The sequence below is a fragment of the Oryctolagus cuniculus genome, chromosome 19, assembly GCF_051225735.1.
Source record: "Oryctolagus cuniculus isolate XC-2025 breed Fujian yellow rabbit chromosome 19, ASM5122573v1, whole genome shotgun sequence".
NCBI lineage: Eukaryota > Metazoa > Chordata > Mammalia > Lagomorpha > Leporidae > Oryctolagus > Oryctolagus cuniculus.
In genome coordinates, this window is record NC_142885.1 from 55,057,302 (window position 1) to 55,080,477 (window position 23,176).

The 23,176-nt window shown below is 39.5% G+C and overlaps 1 protein-coding gene across 1 annotated transcript in view; it reads right to left on the bottom strand.

Annotated features, from left to right (window-relative positions):
• The window catches only part of LOC100353262 (phospholipid-transporting ATPase ABCA3), a 219,121-nt gene extending 202,982 nt beyond the window's left edge, over positions 1-16,139 (bottom strand). Inside the window, exon 1 of the mRNA XM_089321567.1 lies at positions 15,735-16,139. The gene's annotated coding sequence lies outside the window, so the exon portion shown is untranslated. The remainder of the gene's footprint in view (positions 1-15,734) is intronic.
• Between the last annotated feature and the right edge of the window lie 7,037 nt (positions 16,140-23,176).

A 23,176-nucleotide genomic window follows, 5' to 3' on the forward strand; every position in this document is an offset into this window, starting at 1 on the left:
ATGCTTACATTAAAAAAAAACCAACAGAAATGTCTCAAATAGTACATCTCGAAGACTTATAAAAACAAGAACAAACCAAAACCAAAATCAGCAGAAGGCAAGAAATAATAAGGATCACAGTAGAAATAAATGAAATTAAAACAAAAAAACACCCAAAAGATCAACAAAACAAAAAAATGTTTTGAGAAGACAAAAATAGACAAACCTTTAAATAAAATTAATGCTGAAAAAGAGATATTACAATACCACTGAAATACAAAGAATCATAAGGAAGTACTATGAAAAAGTATATGCTAACAAACTAGAAAAATCTGAAGAAATGGATAAATTCTGGGATACATATAAGCTATCAAGACTAACTCAAGAAGATACAGAAAATCCAAACATATCCATAACAAGCAAAGAGATTAAAACAATAATCAAAGTCTTCCACCAAGGAAAAGTGGGCTTATTACTGAATTCCACAAAATATTCAAAGAGGAATAATACTTTTCAAACTATTCCAAAATATTGAACAGGATGGAACTCTGCCAAACTATTTTTATGAGTCCAGCATCACTTGGATACTAAAACTGAAAAAGGAGACAACATAAAAAGAAAATCACAGACCTATATCCTTGATGAATGTAGAATCTCAAAAAAATACTAGGAAACTGAATCCAAAACCATATCAAAAAGATCACACATTATGATCAAGTAGGATTTATCTTAGAGATGCAAGGGTAGTTCAACATTCTCAAATCAATAAGTATCAAAAATCACATTAACAGAATGAAGAACAAGACTAATATGATCATCTCAATAAATGTGGAGAAAGCATTTGATAAGATTCAACACCCCATTCAAGATAAAACCTGCCATAAATTAGGTATAGAAGGAACATACCTCCACTTTATAAAGGCTATATATGACAAACCAATAGGTCATCAAAGAAGGAGGTACCTTTCTCTGAAGGGAGGAGAGAACTTCCACTTTGACCATGGCCTTATCTAAAAATTATCAGAGTCAGTGAACCCAGGGGGCTTCCATAGCCTTGGCAGCTCATGACAAGAGCCTAGGGTGATTACTGATGCCATAAACAAGAGTGTCAATTTGTTAAGTCAACAACAGGAGTCACTGTGCACTTACTCCTCATGTAGGATCTTTGTCCTTAGTGTGCTGTACATTGAGATTTAATGCTATAACTAGTACTCAAACAGTATTTTTCACTTTATGTTTCTGTGTGGGAGCAAACTGTTGAAATCTTTACTTAATGTATGCTAAACTGATCTTCTGTATATAAAGAGAATCGAAAATGAATCTTGATGTGAATGGAAGGGGAGAGGGAGTGGGAAAGGGAAGGGTTGCGGGTGGGAGGGACGTTATGTGGGGGAAGCCATTGTAATCCATAAGCTGTACTTTGGAAATTTATATTCATTAAATAAAAGTTTAAAAAAAATGGAAAATCTGAAACCATTTCCCCTCAGATCTGGAACAAGACAAGGATGTCCACTTTCACCACTTTTATTCAATATAGTACTGGAAGAGCAATTGGAGATGAGAAAGGGATATAAAGGGTACTACAACGGGATAAAAGGAAATTTAAATATCCTTGTTTGCAGATGACACATTATTGTATAAGGAAAAACGTAAACACTCCACCATAAAGCTGTCAGAATGGAAAAACCAATTCAGTGAAGTTGTGGGTTACAAAACAAATATACAGAGAACAGCAGGTTTTTGATAGGGTAATGATGAACTCACTAAAAGAGAAATCAAAAAAGGAATCCCATCCACAATATCCACAAATCACCAAATATGTAGGAATAAATTTAATCAAAGTGAAAGATTTCTACAAAAAATCATAAACACTGATGAAAGAAATCAGCAAGGACATAAACAGCACTCTGGCCTCAGAATCAGCCCTTAAGGCATTCGGATCTGGCTGAAAAGCCCATGAGAGTATTTCAGGAATGGAAAGTCAAGACACTGTGCCAAAAAAAAAAAATGACCTAGATGAAAGATCTCCATGAGTGAGATCCCAGCGGAAAGAACAGGTCATCAAAGAAGGAGGTACCTTTCTCTGAAGGGAGGAAAGAACATCTGTTTTGACTATGGCCTTGTCTAAATAAGATTACAGTTGGCGAACTCGAGGCTTCCATAGCCTTGGCAGCTCATGACAAGAGCCTTGGGTGATTACTGACATCATAAATAAGAGTGTCAATTTGTTAAATCAACAACAGGAGTCACTGTGCACTTACTCCCCATGTAGGATCTCTGTCCTTAATGTGTTGTTCAATGTGAATTAATGCCATAACTAGTACTGAAACAGTATTTTAAACTTTGTGCTTCTGTGTGGGTGCAAACTGTTGAAAACTTTACTTAATATATGCTAAATTGATCTTCTGTATATAAAGAGAATCAAAAATGAATCAATGTGAATGGAAAGGGAGAGGGAGTGGGAGAGGGGAGGGTTGTGGGTGGGAGGGAAGTTATGGGGGGAAGTAACTGCTATAATCCAAAAGTTGTACTTTGGAAATTTATATTCATTAAATAAAAGTCCAAAAAAAAAAAAAAAGAAATCAGCAAGGACAAAAAAGTGGAAAGATATTCCTTGATCATGGATTGAAAAAATCAGTATTGGCTGGCGCCGCGGCTCACTAGGCTAATCCTCCGCCTAGCGGCGCCGGCACACCGGGTTCTAGTCACGGTTGGGGTGCCGGATTCTGTCCCGGTTGCCCCTCTTCCAGGCCAGCTCTCTGCTGTGGCCAGGGAGTGCAGTGGAGGATGGCCCAGGTGCTTGGGCCCTGCACCCCATGGGAGACCAGGAAAAAACACCTGGCTCCTGGCTCCTGCCATCGGATCAGTGTGGTGCGCCGGCCGCAGCGCGCTGGCCGCGGCAGCCATTGGAGGGTGAACCAACGGCAAAGGAAGACCTTTCTCTCTGTCTCTCTCTCTCTCTCTCACTGTCTACTCTGCCTGTCCAAAAAAAAAAAAAAAAGAAAAGAAAAAATCAGTATTAAAATGTCCATAATATCTAAAGCAATCTGCAGATTCACTGCAATTCCTATCATAATATCAATGACATCTTTTTCAGAATTAGCAAAAACTCTAAAGTTCATATGAAATCACAAAAGAACAAAGTGATCATGAGAAAGAAAAATCAAGTGGGAGGCATTACAATACCTGACTTCAAAGCACACTACAAAGCTATAGTAAATAAATCATGGTACTGGTATAAAAACTGACACAAGAATCAATGGAACAGAAATAGAGTGCCTAAGATTTTTGACAAAAGTGCCCAGACTATACACTGGAGTAAGGATGATCTCTTCAACAAACGGTGCTGGTAAAATGGCGCATAAGAATGAAATCAGATACATACCCCTCACCATATACAAAAATCAAATCAAGATGAATCGAAGAAGTAAATTTCAGACCTATGACTATGAAGTTGCTGGAAGAAAAGTAGGGGAAACAGTACAAGACTTAGCAGAGGTGACGACTTCTTGGAGAAGACCCCAAAGCACAGGCAACAAAAGCAAACTAAATAAATGAGACTGTATCAAAATCAGAAGCTTTTGCGCAGCAAAGGAAATAATCAACAGAGTGAAGAGACATTCAACAGAATGCGAAAAATGATTTTATTTTTTATTGCTATATTTTCTTCTTTAAATTTTTTAAAATTTTATTTAATATAAACTTCAAGAATTTGATATATACAATTTGGGAACATTGTGATTCTCCCCCCCACCTCCCTCCCACCCATAATCCAACCCTTTTCCTCCTCCCTCTCCCTTTCCCCTTATTTTTTACAAAGATCAATTTTCAGTTAATTTTATACTCATAAGATTAACTCTACTAAGTAGAGAGTTCATCAAATAGTATGAAGAAAAAAGAACAAAAAAAAAAAAAAAAAAAGAAAAACATTGCTCCTTGATAGTCAAGACAAGGGCTGTTCAAAATCAGTGCATCTTAAAGTGTCAATTTTGCTCCTATAGATTACCTTTAAGGTATTTATTAATTATCACAGATCCAAGAAATCATGTGGTATTTGTATTTTTGTGACTGGCTTATTTCACTAAGTATAATGATTTCTAGTTGCATCCATGTTGTTGCATGGCCTAGCATGTGGTGAATTCTAGAGAAAGTTCCACATGTTAGTGAGAAGAATGTGTATTCTGTGACTGTAGGATGGAAAGTTCTGTAGATATCTGTTAGGTCTGTTTGGTCTATAGTGTTGATTGGCTCTGTTGTTTCTTTGTTGAAATTCTGTGGGGTGTTCAAGTCCCCTGTTACTATTATATTGGCGCCTATGTCTCCCTTTAGATGCATTAACAGTTCTTTTAAATAGCCAGGCACCCTGTAATTGGGTGCACATGCATTAATTTTAGTCACGTCTCCTGTTGTATTGATCCCTTAATCATCACATAGTACCTTTCTCTGTCTCTTTTGTTTTTGGGTTAATGTATATTTTGTCTTATATTAGGATGGCTCCACTTGCTCTTTTTGCTTTCCATTAGTATGGAATATATTTTTTCTTCCTTTCTCTTTCAGTTTACATGTAGCTTTGTTGGTGAGGTGCGTTTCTTGTAGGCAGCAAATGGATGGGTTTGTTTTTAATCCATTTGGCCAGTCTATGTTTTTTTTTTTTTTTTTTTTGTGACAGGCAGAGTGGACAGTGAGAGAGAGAGAGACAGAGAGAAAGGTCTTCCTTTTGCCGTTAGTTCACCCTCCAATGGCCGCCGCGGCTGGCGCGCTGCGGCCGGCGCACCGCGCTGATCCGATGGCAGGAGCCAGGAGCCAGGTGCTTTTCCTGGTCTCCCATGGGGTGCAGGGCCCAAGCACCTGGGCCATCCTCCACTGCACTCCCTGGCCACAGCAGAGGGCTGGCCTGGAAGAGGGGCAACCGGGACAGAATCCGGCGCCCCGACCGGGACTAGAACCCGGTGTGCCGGCGCCGCTAGGCGGAGGATTAGCCTAGTGAGCCGCGGCGCCGGCCCAGTCTATGTTTTAACTGAAGAGCTGAGGCCATTTACATTCAGGGTAACTACTGATAATTAACTACTTGGCCACACCGTTTTTCTATGAATATCCCTATCGTTAACCTTGGGTTCCTTTTGTATTTTTACTGGGGGATTTTCTGTCTTCACATTCTTTCATGATGATGACTTTCTTTCGTGTTTCTGTATAGCACATCCTGTAGCATCTTTTGTAAGGCTGGATGAGTGGTGACACATTCTTCCAATTTGTTTGTTATGGAAGGTCTTTATTTCACCTTCATTCATAAATGATAGCTTTGCAGGGTATAGTACTCTGGCTTGACAGTTTCTCTTAAGACTTGGGTTATATCTTGCCTTTGTTTTCTATCCTGCAGGGCTTCTAATGAGAAGTCAGCTGTGAATCTAATTGGAGATCCTCTGAAAGTAATCTGGCATTTCTCTTGTGCACATTTTAGAATCTTTTGTTTATACTTTATGGTGGAAAGTTTGACTACAATGTGTTGCTGTGAAAATCTTATCTGGTCATGTCTGTTAGGAGTTCTATGTGCTTCCTGTATTTTGACTTTCCTTTCTTTTCCCAAATTAGGGAAGTTTTCTATCCTTATTTCACTAAGTAGGCCTTCCAGTCCATCTCTTTTTCCATACTTTCAGGAATTCCTATGACCTGTATGTTGGGTCATTTGAGTATCCCATAGATCTCCAACACTGTTTTTAAGTTTTCTAATTTCTTCTCTTTTTTTGATCTGACTGAATGATTTCCAGAGAGGTGTCTTCTTCTGCCTCACCAAGTCTGTTGTTAAGGCTTTCCACTGCATTTTTCTTTGATTTACTGAATTCTTCATTTCTAATATTTTACTTTTATTTTTCTTTAAAACCTCAATTTCATGGGAAAATATGCATTCATATCACGTTTGGTTTTTAGTTCATAGATTTGCTTCTGATTGCTTTTGAGCAATCCTATGATTAATTTTAATTCCATTTCTGGCATTTTCTCAATCTTTTCATATTCCCATTTTAATACTGAAACATTGTCATGTTTCTTTTGGGGGTGGTCATGGTGTCTTCCTAATTTTGTTTTTTTGAATTTTTATTTTTAGGCATTTGTAAAATTAATTGCTGTCTCCCGCCTCACCTCCCCGCCCCCAATGGCTTTTATCTTTGAGCTACGCCTCTGTGGCTTAGTGTAATTTCTACACTTTCAGTGAATACCAAGTGGTGTGTGGTGGGTGTGGCCAGGGAGCTCTGCTCAGTGCTTCAGTGCAAGTATCCAGGATAACACCCAAGTTGGGCATTGTATCTTCCCTTTGGTTAACAGAATGGAGAGGAATGGTCACCTCTGTTGGCGCGGCCATCCCCTCACCTTTTCTCCTCCATGCTGAGGAATGCCCAGGTGTTAGCCCCCAGTGTGTTCAACACTCATCTACATCACCGCATGAACTGCACATATGATCTGCACAGTCCTCCCTGTGTGCATGGTTCCCTCTGCTATGAGCTGCTCTATGCAACCAAGGAGCTCCAAGAGTGTACAGCAGCACTCTGTGAATGCCCAGAAATCCAGCTATTCAGTGTCAGCACTCAGGGCTCCCAATGGTCAAGGAGTGTAAGAGGGACCACCCTGTCCCACTAGCCTGTTGCATCTCAGGGAGACTGAGGTGTTCCCAGAGCCACTACCCATGTGTTTTCTGCTCCACTGGGTCAAGTCCAGTCCTCCAGCCAGACTGAAAGTCAGTGAGGAATGTGGGTTTTTCTCTCTGGTAAAAATCTCTGAATCACAGGCGTGCACAATACCTGCCAGCCACAGCCCTGCCCACTTCACAATTGTGCTGGGTGCATAGGAGAGTCCTTCAGGCAGCACTTCCCTTCTGTAGGGATGGCTCACTATCCCAACCCATTGCCAGCTGGGTGCAGCTGGCGAGGTGGAGACTGTCCCCGCCAGTTGCTCTTGAACTGCTATGGCTGTCCCTGCTGACTGCGTGGAGAGTGTACTCAATAGTTGCTGGGTGTGCACCCAAGAGCTGGAGTAACTGCTACCTTTTTATGTCCAGAAGCGGCATCAGCTCTCCCACAGCTGGCCACATGTCATTGTTGTAGAGGGGAGAAGAGGAGAGAGAGAGGTGGGCTGCTTCCCCCCGACCTCTGGATGAGCAGTCGCCCAGCTGCCCTGAGGGATCTGGGTCAAACTCAAACATGGTGCAGTCCACTAGGCTTTCCCTCCAGCTGTATCAACAGCAGTGCGGGACCCTGCAGTCTGACTTCACTCAGTTTGCCAGGACGGCACTTTCTTTGGTTCCAAGCTGCCGGGTTGTTTCTTTGCTCTTTGCTGCGTGTCTGCACCTTCCACACAGGTCTGGGTCAATTCTAGTGCTTTCGCAGGACCTCCCACTGCAGTTTCCCCTGCAGCTTTACCCTGAGGATGCACTTTCTCCCTTTCTTGCCTATTAATTTTGCTTAGCGTAGATCAGACTGCCCTGTTGCTATTCTGCCATCTTGGAATCTGGAAAAAATATGTTCAAACCACCTATCTGACAAAAGATTAATATCCCAAATATATCAGCAACTGAAAAAACTCAACAACAACAAAGCCAATCCAGTTGAGAAATGGGCAAAGAATTTAATAGACAGTTCTCCAAAGAAATAAAAATGGCCAACAAATATATTAAAAAATGTTCAACATCACTAGCCATCAGGGAAATGCAAATCAAAACCACAATGAATTATCATCTCACCCCTGTCAGAATGGCTAAAATCCCAGAGACAGAGAGCAACAAATGCTAGTGAGGCTGCGGAGAAAGAGGAACAACTTATACACTGTTGGTAGAAATGTAAATCAGTGTGTAGTCACTGGGGAAAACAGTGTGGAGATTTCTTAAAAAAAAAAAAAAACAAAACTAGAAATAGACTTGCCAGGTGATCCAGCAATCCCACTACTGGGTATGTACCCAAAAGACTTGAACACAGTGTATCAAAGAGATACCTGTACCACCATGTTCATAGCAACACTGATCACAACAGCAAAATTTTGGATCAACCAACATGTCTATCATCAGATGAATAGATAAAGAAAATGTGGTATATATATACACAATGGAATATTATTCAGTTATAAAAAAGAATGAAATTCTACCATTTGTAGCAAAATGGATGCAACTGGAGGACATCATGTTGAGTGAAATAAGCCGGACCCCGAAAGACAAATACCTCATGTTCTCCATTATATTTGGAAGCTAAAATTAAAAGAAAGAAGAAAAAAGAAATGTCTGTGTGTATCAGTATTGATACAAATACAGTTTTGTAAAACTCTGTTTTATACCTTTGTGAAACCAATGGTTAAAAATCTTATACTATTATAGTTTTAATGATATGTGATTACTTTAAAATTTACTATAGATGGGTGCAATGGCCATTTTTCCATTCAATTATTGTTTATAGCCATAGTCTATATTCCCATTAATCTATGATCTTTTTTTGCTTTTTTAACCTGTTAAACTTCTTATTCGGTGACGTATTAAGCCTTTTTTTTTTACTGTAATGTAAATTTAAAATGTTATCTCAAAAACTAAAAAAAAGAAAGGGAGAAGGGAGGATGGTGGGAGGAGGGAGGAAGGAAGGGAATAACAATATGTTCTTAGAACTGTATCTACAAAGCACATCGAATTTGTTAAAAACTAATTAAAAATTAAAGAAAATTTAAAAAGAACATTATACTACTAGTTTTAATGATCTGCAATAACTAAAATGTACTGTCTCTATTTGATTACTGTTTATATTCCCTGTTTATAATCCCAGTAAACTAAGATCTTTTTATTTTTTACCTGTTGAACTCTTTTTTTTGTTGAGCATTAAGTGCTTGATTGTAATGCAAATTAAAAATATTATCTCAAAAATAAAGAAAGAGAGAGAGAAAGATTGAGGGAAAGAAAAAGGAAGGGGATATCATTATGTCTATGAACTATATTGACTATGTTAGAAACTAAAACTAAGTTGAAAAATGAGAAGAAAAATAGAAATGGAGTGGAGGAGGGAGGTTAGTATGAGTTTAGGAGTACAACACATGACGAGGACAGAATCCAACTATGTTCCTAAATCTGTATATATGAAATATAGAAAACTTGTATAATTTAAATTTAAAATTTTTTTAAATTATGAAATTGAAAAAAAAGAGTACATAAGCTATCTTTCTGGTGCTAGAAGCATCCAGGATCTTGAATGTGTTTATGCATACACAAATTTAAACAGGTCGCAAAACTGTGAAAAATTTAATGTGTGCACGCACATGATCATAAGTATGAGTAAAAGTGGGAAAATCTGAATACTATTAGTAGATATATTAACATCAATAATATATCCATGATATCATACTATAGCTCTATAAAATGTTGCCATTGCGGGAACAAACAGGGTCCACAGGGGATCTCTATTATTTCTTAGAATTTATGCTAAATTGAGAATTATCTCCACAAAAATTAGAAGTAAAAGATGGAAGAACATACAAGAAAATGGCAGAAGGAACAGTAATATTTCAAAATGAAGTATGCAAGAGTCTTGGGGAAGTGAAAATGGTGAGTAAGGACAGTTCTATTTCTTGTAGCCATGCAAAGACTCAAACTATGGAGGATCTGCCATTATCAACAGGTGGCTTCCAATGCCCTGTCCTATCCTCTGGAAGGGAGAATAAGAAGTTATATGTTTGGGAGGTTTTTTAATGGGACAAGCCCATAGCAGCAAATCTTATTTTTGTTGATAAATGTATTTCACTATTTCAGAAAAAGAAAACACATCTATTGAAGAACAGCTTCTGGTACAAATATAAACACTGAAGACAATTTTATTGTCTAAAATCAGGTGGAGAGGAGAAGAGATACATATTATATTTATCACATGTTTAGTAGGAAGTATTTGATTGTCTACGGAAATTAAGAACAAATATTTCAGAACAGATGTTGTGGTGCAGTGGGTTAAGCCATCTCTTGGGAAACCCACAACCCACACTGGAGTGCCTGGGATCAAGTCTTGCCTCCACTTCCTATCCAGCTTCCTGCAAATGTGCATCCTGAGTGGCAGGATAAATCAAAATATGTGCTTCTTCAAAAAGCATTAGCAAAACAAGACAAAAAACAACTTGGAAACATGCAAAATTATTGACAGTAAATTTCCTTAATACATGAAGAGATCTTAACAATTTGTATGAATCACTTGTTTCTACAAAGAACCAAAGCAAGAAGTAGATAGATGCACTTCAAGGTAAGTGACTAAAGGAGAGAGCTGGAACTCAGCAAGGAAGGAAAGGAAAGCTTGTAAGACATGGATACTTGAGATGACACCATAGAGAGAAGAAAGTACACCTGCAATTATAATCCTGATTCCCTGGCCACAAAAACACACTACTGCAAGGAAAAGGGTGAACAGGAGAGTCCTAGCAGACCCTGTTGCTATGAATGTTGGCAGTTTCAGCCATGGAAACATTCTACAGTTGTCGCAGGTTTTGAAGCACAGTTAGGAGAGCTACTGGAAGTCTACATGGTAGCTTTGCTTCAAGAAAGGAACACGCTGTCTCCCCAACAATTCCCAAAACCCAGGCTGCTGAGTTTAGTAAGAGCAAAGCACTGTCAGAATTCATACTGCCTAGGGGACAGAAGCCTTTGAAGCCTCTATACAGTCCCATTCCTGGGACACTACAGACATTCCAGGATACTAGCACAGGAAGCAGCAGCTTCATCAACCCAACTAGATCTAGCAGTGTAACTGTGACATCTGCACCCAAGCCTTCATGAATGTCTGTGCTATAAGTGGTTCACCTTGATGGGAGGGGTGCCACTCTTAGGACCCAAGACACCAAGGCATTTGCCCTCTGGAATCTGGGCTTGTCCTCCTCCACCACTACACCTGACAGAGCAAATTATACTCTGTTGCTGCTGCTGAGGTCACCCTCCCCAGCAAGTACTTCCAGTGCTGTCATTGTCAGAAGCTCCTGCTGACAGTGGAGCTCATTCCAGTAGTATCTGAGGAAGCAAGAATCTACCATGTTCAATGTTCCCAGCACCAACACTACCAGTGCTGAGGCGGCCACACAGTGGGTGTTCCAGGCCCGCTGCTGTATGCACCACAATTGCCTGGCTGACTGCCTGCAAACCCATGTTAACCTCCAAGATAAATGGGTTCCCTGATGTAATTACCACAGGTGCTGTATCCAAAGATATCAATTATAACTAAAAAAATTATAGGAAGACAACACTACGACAGATCCTCAGAGACATATGAGACAATAAACAGGTATTTGAATTTTGGGAGTCCCAGGAATGAAGAGAAGTGAAAAGGAGTGGAAAAATCTATTCAATGATATAACAAATGAAAATGTTTACTAAAATGCTATGCTAGAGAGCAGATACCAACATTTTTCAAAGGACTGAAATGGTACAAATTATGTTGTCTATAGGTAACTAAGCTATGAACAAATAAGACAACTGAGAAAAAATAATTATGTTTAGATATTTACTAATTCACTTCAAAGAAGAAATCAAAATGGAAATTAGAAATTACTTTGAACTAAATAATGAAAAAAAAAATCCATAGCTCTAAGGGTATTTATAAATCTAAATGCAAATAAAATAAAAATATGAGAACTAGTAAGTATTCACTAAGGTTAAAAAGACTAAAGCTTCAGCCAGAGAATGTAAAAGGTAGCAAAAATAGCATAAAGTAAAAAAAAAAATCTGAAAAAAATGTAAACTCTAATTGATGGCATGAATGCTGAAGTGTTCAGTGGTGAAATGTACTAAAGTCTGCAACTTACTTTGAAAGGCTAGGAAAATAAACTAGATGGCTAGATGAATAAGCCAATTGACAGATATATGACAAAGCACATATAGTTTTATTTTTTTCTTTTCTTTTTTTTTTAACTTTTATTTAATGAATATAAATTTCCAAAGAACAGCTTATGGATTACAATGGCTTCCCCCAACCCATAACTTCCCTCCCACCCACAACCCTTCCCTTTCCCGCTCCCTCTCCCCTTCCATTCACATCAAGATTCATTTTCAATTCTCTTTATATACAGAAGATCAGTTTAGCATACATTAAGTAAAGATTTCAACAGTTTGCACCCACATAGAAACACAAAGTGAAAAATACTGTTTGAGTACTAGTTATAGCATTAAATCACAATGTACAGCACATTAAGGACAGAGATCCTACATGAGGAGTAAGTGCACAGTGACTCCTGTTGTTGACTTAACAAATTGACACTCTTGTTTATGGCATCAGTAATCACCCTAGGCTCTTGTCATGAGTTGCCAAGGCTATGGAAGCCTTTTGAGTTCACCGACTCCGATCATATTTAGACAAGGTAGTAGTCAGAGTGGAAGTTCTCTCCTCCCTTCAGAGAAAAGTACCTCCTTCTTTGATGACCTGTTCTTTCCACTGGAATCTCACTCGCAGAGATCTTTCATTTAGTTTTAGTTTTTTTGTTTGTTTGTTTTGTTTTTGTTTTTTGGCCAGAGTGTCTTGGCTTTCCATGCCTGAAATACTCTCATGGGCTTTTCAGCCGGATCCACATGCCTTAAGGGCTGATTCTGAGGCCAGAGTGCTGTTTAGGACATCTGCCATTCTATGAGTCTGCTAGCACATATAATTTTAGAATCTAGTTGGGGATATATAGTGATCACTGTATTCAACTCATATGCTTGAATTTTTTCCTAGAAAAATGTCATGATTTAAAAACAATATAGAAAACTAATAAAGCCAAAATCTGGTCTCTGGAAAGATGAAGGATCCTAGCCAAATTGATGAAATAAGACACAGATTACCAGCATAAGAAATGAAAAGGGCAGATATCACTAGAGATCCTACAAAAACAAAATGATAGTGGAAATGAAAAGATGCTCTCCTTCATCAGAGCAATAACAATTATACCACAGTATGATAATAGCCACTTACCAAAGTGGGTCAAATTAAAATGCCATTTAAAGACAATTCTAGGTGCTCATAAGGATGCAGAGGAATGAGAAACACTCTGAGTATAAGCTGACACAACCACTTGTTTTTCATTATTTACCAAGGCTGAAAATACGCATGCCTTATAATCTACTAACCTGTCTCAACTGCATTTTCTCATCCAAACAACAAAACACAAAGAATTATTTGAGTAATTATTTCTTTCAATTCTCCCAAGGCTGGTACACATCTACTGCTATCCCAAAAGGACAGGAGAAACATTAAATCATTATATACCATGGATTCCTGTGGGGTTTAGAATTTAATCCTAATTCTTTTACAGAATGATGATGAGACTGGTTCCACAGTGAAGTATTTAACCAAATGAAATGCATACACAATGCACCAACAAAAATACATTATAACATAATTATTTATGTTTTACTGTACCTCAAAACAACCTCAAAGTCAGCACGATGGAAACTGTAGTGTATTGATACAATACTGTAAACCAATCAGTGATGAGCTACAATTACACATAGTGGAAATGTTACCTCATCCAAACTCACCTTGCAGGAAAAAGCCACTAAGAAAGCAAGTTCACTCACTGTACCAGCAGACCAAGTAGAGGGCGGATTAGCACCCTAAACAAACTATCTTGCTCATGTCTGTGACAGATAATTTTTAAGTACAAGTGTCAGAAAAAGAGGAACAGAGCAAGGTCAAGAGGTGATGGATCATTGCACACTCCTAGGCATCAGCAAGGGTCCAAGAAGGGTTGTAGAACACTTTGTCCTTGGTTAGTTGAATTCATAGATGGTGGTTGGATCAAACTGTCTTATACCTCCTTAACAAAATAATCATTATTTCTTGGCATACACTTTTTTTGTCTCCCTCTGGGAAAGCAAACTCTAGGTAAGGGCCTATTTACAGGAACCTTAAGCTGCAAACAGAATTCCTCTAGTGACTAACTTGTCTATTTCCAAGGCTGCGCAGAAACACAGGTTCAAAGGTTAAGGTAGCAAAGGAGCTAATTCCAATATGAAGTCGTTTCATCTGGTTTCAGAAATCAATATTCAACAAATACTGAACAATTAAAAGCAAGTCCTAGAACACACTTATTAAGTTCCAATTTATTTGAAGTTCAAAGGCAATACTACAGCACATACTAAGTAAGAATTCCTCACAGGAAGCATACTGAAAATAAGAGGATTCAAGATAACAGAATACCTGTAGGATAAGATTGGGGCTCACAAGGAGCCCTAAATTCCTGGGAATGTTCTCTTTTTATCTGTGCTGATGACTAGACTTTTTTTTTGTTCTGTTATTGTTTTTTAATTTTAATTTTTAATTAGTTTTAACAGATTCAATATAGTTGGTAGATACAATTCTAAAATTATGAGGTTCCCTCTCTCCCTTCTCTCCCTCCCTCCCCTTCTTCCCTACTTTCCTCCTTCTCTCTCCCTTTCTTTAGTTTTTGAGATAACATATTTTAAATTTACATTGCAGTAAAAAGGCTTAATACTTCACTGAATAAGAAGTGTAAAAAGCAAAAAGACCCTAGTTTAGTGGCAATGTAGACAACAGCTATCAACAATAATTGAACGGAAATAGTCTTCATATACTGATTTCTCAATGAAGAAAATTTCAAAACACACAATTCCATCACCCCTGTCCCCTTACTGAAGTTTGTGAATCTGCTTCTTAAAGTAACATCTACCGGCTGGCACCATGGCGCAGCAGGTTAAAGCCACAGCCTGCAGTGCCACATCCCACATGGGCGCCGGACCTCTCGCTCCACTTCCAATCCGGCTCCCTGCTAATGCACCTGGGAAAGCAGGGAGGATGGCCCAAGTGCTTGGGCCCCTGCACCTGTGTGGGAGACCGGGAAGATGGGGCCATTTGGGGAGTGAACCAGGGGAGGGAAGACCTCTCTGTCTGCCCCTACCTCTCTGTAATTCTTTCAAAAATAATAAATCTTTTAATATCTAAAACACAAAACAGAAGGTGGGAAATGCTAGAGCCCACTTTACCACCACAGCATTGTGAGGACACATTGGCTTCCTATGTCTGACCAATCAAAGGAAGGACACCGGCACTGTGGACCAACCAGACCGGCACAGCCGCGGATCACGCACTGTTCAAGCCCGACTTGAATCTGCACGATCCGCTGCCCTTCATCCTCGGGGAGACCCGGAATGAAACCATAGCTGCTCCACCCCTTGCTCTGCACACTGCACAATTAGCTACCTTCTTCCACCACCTGGTGCCAGGGATGCCGGCTGTGTAGCGGGCAAGCGGACTCAGGTGTTTCGGGTTTTACAAGGTGAGATTTGTGTTCTCTACAATTTCATCCTAACCCCTTTACTGAAAATTGCCAGGTAACGGCGAACAGCGCAACTTTTCCTTTTCTACTAAAATAAGGGTTTCCTCGGTTATCTGGGTTGTGTGCTTTTCAAAAGTTGAAAACTATATTCCTGCTAATTAGAGGCTTCGGGCTCTAACAGTCCTAACCCTCCCACCCCCTTGCTCCACGGTCTGTGACCTGCACCGCCACGCACGGAGCCTTCTGCCGCTGTTAGCGTTTACCTCACTGGCCAACTGAGGCGGGCCCATTTCACAGATGAGACCCGGAGAGGGCCCAAGAGCCAGTGAAATGGCTGACGGACTGGAAGGAACCAAGGCCGCGGGTGGCTTGGTTTCTGAGGCGGAGAGTAGAGGGCGTGCAGGAGCGGGCGCCCTTTCGGCCTCCGGGACGGGCGTCCAGGCCAGGGCCCCCTGGGTAGGAGAAGGAAGGGCCCTGAGGAGGGCCGCGACACTCACCGCCCAGGCGTCGCAACCGCCGCCGCCTTCCAACGCTCCGCACAGTCGCCCCGCGTGCGCGCGACGCGCGGCTCGGCCCGGCCGTCGAGGGGACGCGGCTGCGGCGCGCGCTCGGGTGGTGCGGGGCCGTGCGTGCAGGGCAGGGGCCTGCGGTCACCGCCTCGATCCTTCCTTCCCCGCTTGCGGCTTACCAGCCCCCGGCCGTCATTTTGATTTTGAAACTATTTGTGGATATTCTTAATTTTATGGCCTTAGAGTTGTTTGCGTAAGCTTGACAAAAATCGATCCTCGTGGGATTGCCACTGCACAAGGAAGGTAAGGAAGAGACTATAGGAGATACCTTAGGGCATCTTTTTGTGTCACCATGCCTATGATTAAAGTCTGTGGAAAAATGCAAGAACCCCATCCAGCCAGGATCGCTCATTGCCCATCTGAAAAGGCATCATGCTTAGCTGAGGTGTTGGAGGCGAAGGGAATGCAGAATAGTTGGTGAAAAACAGTAGCTATAAATAAGACACTGACAAGGCCTACAATTGTTTCCTCATTTTTTTTTTATGAATACATTTGTGTACCTTTTCTTTCCTTATTCTTTGATGTAACATAAGATGTATTAACTTTATATCACAGTATTTAAGTATTGCTAATTTTACCTCATTGTACTAAAGTTACAAGATGTCAAGGTGAAGAATATTATTTAAGGATAGGATTAGTGCATTTTTGCTTCTCCTTTTTATGTTCTTTCTATGGCTTAAGAAGATGTGAATAGGGGCAAAGTTGACAAAGGTTGAAGTTAAAAGTATGTCACTTTGGGACACAAAATGCCCATCTCCATAAAACATTTCTGGGTGTGTCTGTGAGGGTGTTTCTGGGGAAATCACATTTTAAGTGGCGAGTTGAGTAAAGCAGATAACCCTTTGCAATGTAGGTGGGCATCATTAAATCCCATGAGGAACTGAATGGAACAAAAAGATGTTGGAAGGTTCAGTTCCCCTCTGGTAGACTGCTTGAGCTGGACTATCAGTCTTCTGCCTTCTACAAACCAGATTGCACTACCAGCTCACCTGGGATTCCAGCTTGCAGATGGCAGATCATGGGATTATTTTTTAGCTTCTATAGTTGCATGGGCCCATTCTTTATAATAAATTTAATTATATATAAAAATCTGTATTATATGATATGTAATTATATACTATGCTTCTTATGTACATAAATAATACATAACTCATTATGTATAATTGGTATAAGTATGTTCTATATATAAGTATGCTATATATATTTGTAATGGTATAAAAATAAGTCTCACATGAGTTTTTAATATAAATGAAATTTATATATAAAATTATATATAGAATGAGATTTATACATAGTTTAAATGGGATAATAAGGAACTATGGGTAAATACTCATATAATTGGTTCTGTTTCTTTGGAGATGTCTGACCACTGCATCTGCTTTATATTCTGAGTTTCCTGGGTCTGTGGTTTTGAGTATTACATTAATTTGAGGGAATTCCCAATTATTGCTGCAAATTATTTGTTTCTTTCTTCCTATAGTATTCTCAGTATCCATATGTTATAAATTTTGTAGTTTTCCACAATTCTTAGTTTTTTTTTTTTTTTTTTTTTTTTTACTTAGACTCTTTTTCTTTGTTTTTCTGTTTTTGGAGTTTCTATTGATATACCCTGAAGTTCAGAGATTCATTCCTTAGCCTCAGTCCAGGCTACTAAAGAAATAAGACCCATTTTTATTTGTTACATTATCTTTTATCTCTAACATTTCTTTTTAATTATTTTGTATTATTTCCACCTCTTGTTACGCTACCCATCTGTTCCTACGTGCCATTTGTCTTAACAGTTACAGCTCTCAGCATACTACTCATAGTTCTTTTAAATCCTTGGTCTGATAATTCCAGTATCCTTGCCATATCTGAGTCTGATTCTGATGCTTGTTCTGTCTATTCAAACTGTTATCTTTTAGTATGCCTTGTACTGTTTTTTGTTTCCCATACACTGTGTACTATATAAAAGGAACCACAGTGAATAGGCCTTTAGTAATGTAGTGGTAAGTTGTAGGAGGAAAAGTGTTCTATATTCTTAGGATTAGGTCTTAGTCTTTTAGAGATTATGGTGCTTGGCACTGTGAAATTCACAAGTGCTTCTCAACTTTTTCCTCCACTTAGGTGGGGCAGGATGAGAATTGTGACTAAAGCTGGTATTTCCTTCCCCCATGTGGAGCCTTTGCCCATTTTCAAATTGAGTTGCTTTTTGTTGAGTTATAGTTCCTTATATATTCTAGATATTAACTACGTATCAGGTAATGATTTGTACATACCTTCTTGAATTCTGTGGGTTGCCTTTTTGCTTTCTTGATAATGTCCTTTGATCACACAAGTTTTTAATATCAATTAGGTCTAAATTAGTCACTTATTTATTTGAAAGTTAGGGTTACAGAGAAAGAGAGGAGAGATCTTCCATTTGCTGATTCATTCCCCAAATGGATGCAGCAACTGGGGCTGGGCCAGGCTGAAACCAGGAGCCAGGAGCTTCTTCTGGGTTTTCCGTATGGGTACAGGGGCCCAAGCACTTGGGCCATCTTCACTGCTTTCCCAGGCTTTTAGCAGGGGGCTGGATCAGAATCAGAATAGTCAGGACTTGAAATGGCATCCGTATGGGAGGCTGGCACTGCAGACAGCAGCTTAACTTGCTGCGCCACAGTGCCAGCCTCCTGTGGGTACTTTTTTCCCCCAATGTTTTTGTTGTCCCAGCTAAGAAGTCATCACCAAATCAGGAAAGAAAAAGAAATAAAAGGCATTGAAACTGGAAAGGAGGAAATAAAAATATTCATGTTTTCAGATGACATGACTTAAACATGAAAAACCCTAAATACTCCACCAAAAAAGCTATTAGAACTGTCAGTTCAATAAATTTGCAGGATACAAAATCAACAACAAAAGACATTAGTATTTTTATATATCAATACTGATATTGCTGAAAGGGATATCAAGAAAGCAATCCCAATCACAATAGCTACAACTATAAAATAAAGTACTTAATTTTTAAGCTTTATTTATTTATTTAAGAGGTAGAGTTACACACAGAGAGAGAGAGAGAGAGAGAGAGAGAGAGAGAGAAAGGTCTTCTATCCTCTGGTTCACTCCACAAATGACTGCAATGGTTGGAACTGGGCCCATCTGAAGCCAGGAGCCAGGGGCTTCTTCCGGGCCTCCCATATGGGTTTAGGGGCCCAAGCACTTCAGCCATCTTCTACTGTTTTCCCAGGCCATAGCAGAGAGCTGGATCAAAGAACAGCTGGGATTTGAACCAGCGCCCATATGGGATGCTGGTGCTGCAGGCAGAGGCTTAGCTCACTATGGCATAGCACCAGCCCCTACAAAATAAAATATTTAGGGAAAAAAAAACTTAACCAAAGAAGTGAAAGATCTTAAAATGAAAATCATAAAACACTGATGAAAGTAATCATTGAGTACACAAAAAATTGGAAAGATATTCCTTGCTCATGGATTGGAAGAATTAACATTATTAAAATGTCCATACTACCTAAAGCAATTTGCAGATTAAATGGAATCTCTATCTTTTTTAAAAAACAAATTTAAGACATTGTATTTGAAAGGCAGAGTTACTGGGAGAAGAGAGAGTGAAAAAAAAATCTTTCATCTGCTGGTTCACTCTCCAAATGGCCATATCAGCTACGGTTGGGCCAGGCTGAAGCCTGGATTCCCATATGGGTGGCACAGTCCCAAGTACTTGGAACATCTTCTGCTGCTTGCCCAGGAGCAGCAGCTGAGACTTGAACTGGTGCTCAAATGAAATGCCAGTGTCACAGGTGGTGGCTTAAACTGCTGCACCATGCCACTGGTCCCTGTAGTCCCTATCAAAATACCAATGACAGTTTTTACAGAATAGAAAAATAAAGCTAAAATTCATCTGGAACCACAATAGACCCAGAATAGCCAAAGCAATCCTAAGCAGCAGGGGGAGGGAAGGGTAGAATTTAGCTGGAGGCATGGCAATACCTGATTTCAAAGCATACTGCAAGTTATAGTAATTAAAACAGCAAGGTACTGATATAAAAATGACACATATATTGATATAATAGAGAACCCCAAAATATACCCATGTTTGTACAGCCAACTGATTTTTAACAAAAATGTCCAAAACATACATTGATGAAAGGATAGTCTTTTCAATACATGGTGTTGGCAAAACTGGAGGTATATATAGAGAAGAATGAAATTAGATTCCCTGCTCACCATATACCTAAATAAACTAAAGATGGATCAAAGATCTAAGTTTAAGATATAAAAGTATGAAACTGCTAGAAGAAAACATAGGGCAGACACTTGAAAACATTGGTGTAGGCAATGCTTTTTGTATAAGACCTCAGAAGAACATGCAACAAAAGCAAAACAAGACAAATAGAATTATATTAAACTCAGAAGCTTCTGCACAGCAAAGGCAACGATAGAGTGATGAGACATCTGACAGAATGGGAGAAAATATTTGCAGGCTACTTACGTGACATACAATTAATATCCTGAATTTATTGGGAAGTCTAAAAACAACAAAAAGACAACCAATCTATTGAAGAAATGGAATTGAATAGACATTTCTGAAATGAAGAGTTACAAATGCTCACCTAATTTATAAAAAATGCCAAATATCACTAGCCACCAGGGAAATACAAGTCACAAACAGAATTAAGTATCAAAAATCACCTCATTTGCTATAATGAATATTATTATTAAAAAGATAGAAGGTAACAAATGCTGACTAGGATGTGTAGGGAAACTCATACACTATTAGTGGGAATGTAAATTAGTATAGCCACTATAGAAAACACAGTGGAGATAACTTTAAAAAAAATACCTGCTATATGATCCAGCAATCTCACTATTGGGCATATATCCAGAAGACATAAAGTTACTGTATCAAAGAGATACCTCCTCCACCATGTTTATCACAACACTATTCACAACAGCCAAAATATGGAATCAACCAAAGTGTCTATAAGCAAATGAATGGATAAAGAACAGAGTGTTATCCAACCATAAAAGAATGAAATCCTATCATTTGCAGCAAACCAAATGGAACTGGGGACATTGTATAAAGTGAAATAAGCCATGTGAAAGCTAAAAAACAAAAACAAAAACATACCTCAATCTGAATCCAGAATGGTGATTGCTAGAGACTGGGAGGGGTAGGGAGTTAAAAAATGGGTACCACTTTCTCTCTCTCTCTCTCTCTCTCACACACACACACTGTCTGTGGCTCTATCTGTCAAATAAATAAATTAAAAAAAAAAAAAGAAAGGGCACCAGGTTCTAGTCCTGGTTGCTCCTCTTCCAGTCCAGCTGTCTGCTGTGGCCCAGGAGTGCAGTGGAGGATGCCCAGGTGCTTGGGCCCTGCACCCGCATGGGAGACCAGGAGGAGGCACCTGGCTCCTGGCATAGCTCCGGCCATTGCAGCCATTTGGGGGGTGAACCATAGGAAGGAAGACCTTTCTCTCTGTCTCTCTCACTGTCTGTGGCTCTACCTGTCAAATAAATAAATTAAAAAAGAAAAAGAAAATGCGTACCAAATCAGAGACAGATCAAAGGAACAAGTTCCTAGTATTGTACAACAGAGTGGGGTGACTATGGTTTATAATAACCTAGTAAATATTTTATAAGTAAATAGTGGAAAGGAGCTGCCAGCCTCCAATCCTAAAGAAATGTCAAAGGGAACATGCTGATTACTCCCAATACACATTGTATATACATGTATTGAATTATCACACTGTAGCCCAAAAATACATTTAGTAAAAATTTTAAAAATAAACTGCCAATTTCTGTGTGAATAAAAAACAGTACATTTGTATTAAAAGTAATTACCAATAAAAAGCATTTGCTCATACTATTTTGCTATTTGTTTTCTGTTACAGCTTTTTCATCCCTTATCTCCTCTTTTGTGTTTAGTTGATTATTTTTAGTGACCTGTCCTTTCTTCTCATTTCATCTTGTGTGTATTCTATAAATATTTTCTTTGTGGTTTTATAAACCATGGGGTGACATATTATTGGGATTACTAAAATTATAACAAAATGTTTTGAACCACATGCAACACTTAACTCTTACACAGTTCCATCTTCCCCCTTGCATTACTAATGTCAGTGATTACCTATTTACATATTGTATCCCATTAACATAGATTCATAATGACTTTGTATACATTTATGTTTTAAATCTTGTAAAACAATAAAAGGTGGAGTTACAAGGTAAAATGATAATAATATTGGCTCATATATTTGCCTATGTATTTACCTTTACTGGAGATCTTTATATCTTTATAACTTCCTGTTCCTGTGTAGTATAATTTCATCCAGAAGTACTTCCTTTGGCACTTTTAAAAATTAATTAATTTGGGCCGGCGCCGTGGCTCAATAGGCTAATCCTCCACCTTGCGGCGCCGGCACACCGGGTTCTAGTCCCGGTTGGGGCGCCGGATTCTGTCCCGGTTGCCCCTCTTCCAGGCCAGCCCTCTGCTGTGGCCAGGGAGTGCAGTGGAGGATGGCCCAGGTGCTTGGGCCCTGCACCCCATGGGAGACCAGGAAAAGCACCTGGCTCCTGGCTCCTGCCAGGATCAGCGCGGTGCGCCGGCTGCAGCGGCGGCCATTGGAGGGTGAACCAGCGGCAAAGGAAGACCTTTCTCTCTCTGTCTCTCTCTCTCACTGTCCACTCTGCCTGTCAAAAAAAAAAAAATTAATTAATTTGAAGAGGATGGAGGGAGAGAAAGAGAGAGAGAGAGATATATAGCTAGATATCGATTGATCGATCTGCCATTTGCTGGTTCATTCCCCAAATGGACACAACACCTGGGGCTGGTCCTGGGAAGCTGACACATTACAAGCAGTGACTTAACTGGCTATGTCTCAACACCAACCTGTCTTTAGCAATTCATGCAGGGGTGCTGGTGCCGCAGGTGGAAGATTAGCCTAGTGAGCCGCGACGCTGGCCTTGTCTAGTTTTTATAGACTGCAGCTTGGTTCTGTGCTGGAGTTCTCCTTCACCATATAGCTGGGTCTGCTCTGTCTCTGAGGATCAGTCCAAGGTGAAAGCTTTAGTTCTTCTCAGTGTATCTCTTTTCCCTGGGCATGCACATGGCTTTCTACATTCTCCCATATACCTGGCTGCTTTTGAATGTCCTAATTTCTCCAAGAGTCTCACTTTAGCTTTTTATCTAATTTTTATCTATTAGGTCTAGTTGTTAGACCTAATGTAGTATCTTAAAATTATAATTATAATTTGTTTTAATGACCTTGGGGATGAAGAAGTTAGAAATAAAATCTCAGAGCTGATGAATTTGGATAAGTTTACCATGTGATACCTTTCTTAATCAGGAACTTCAAAGGCATGGCTGCTATGAATATATTTCCAGTGTTCAACCT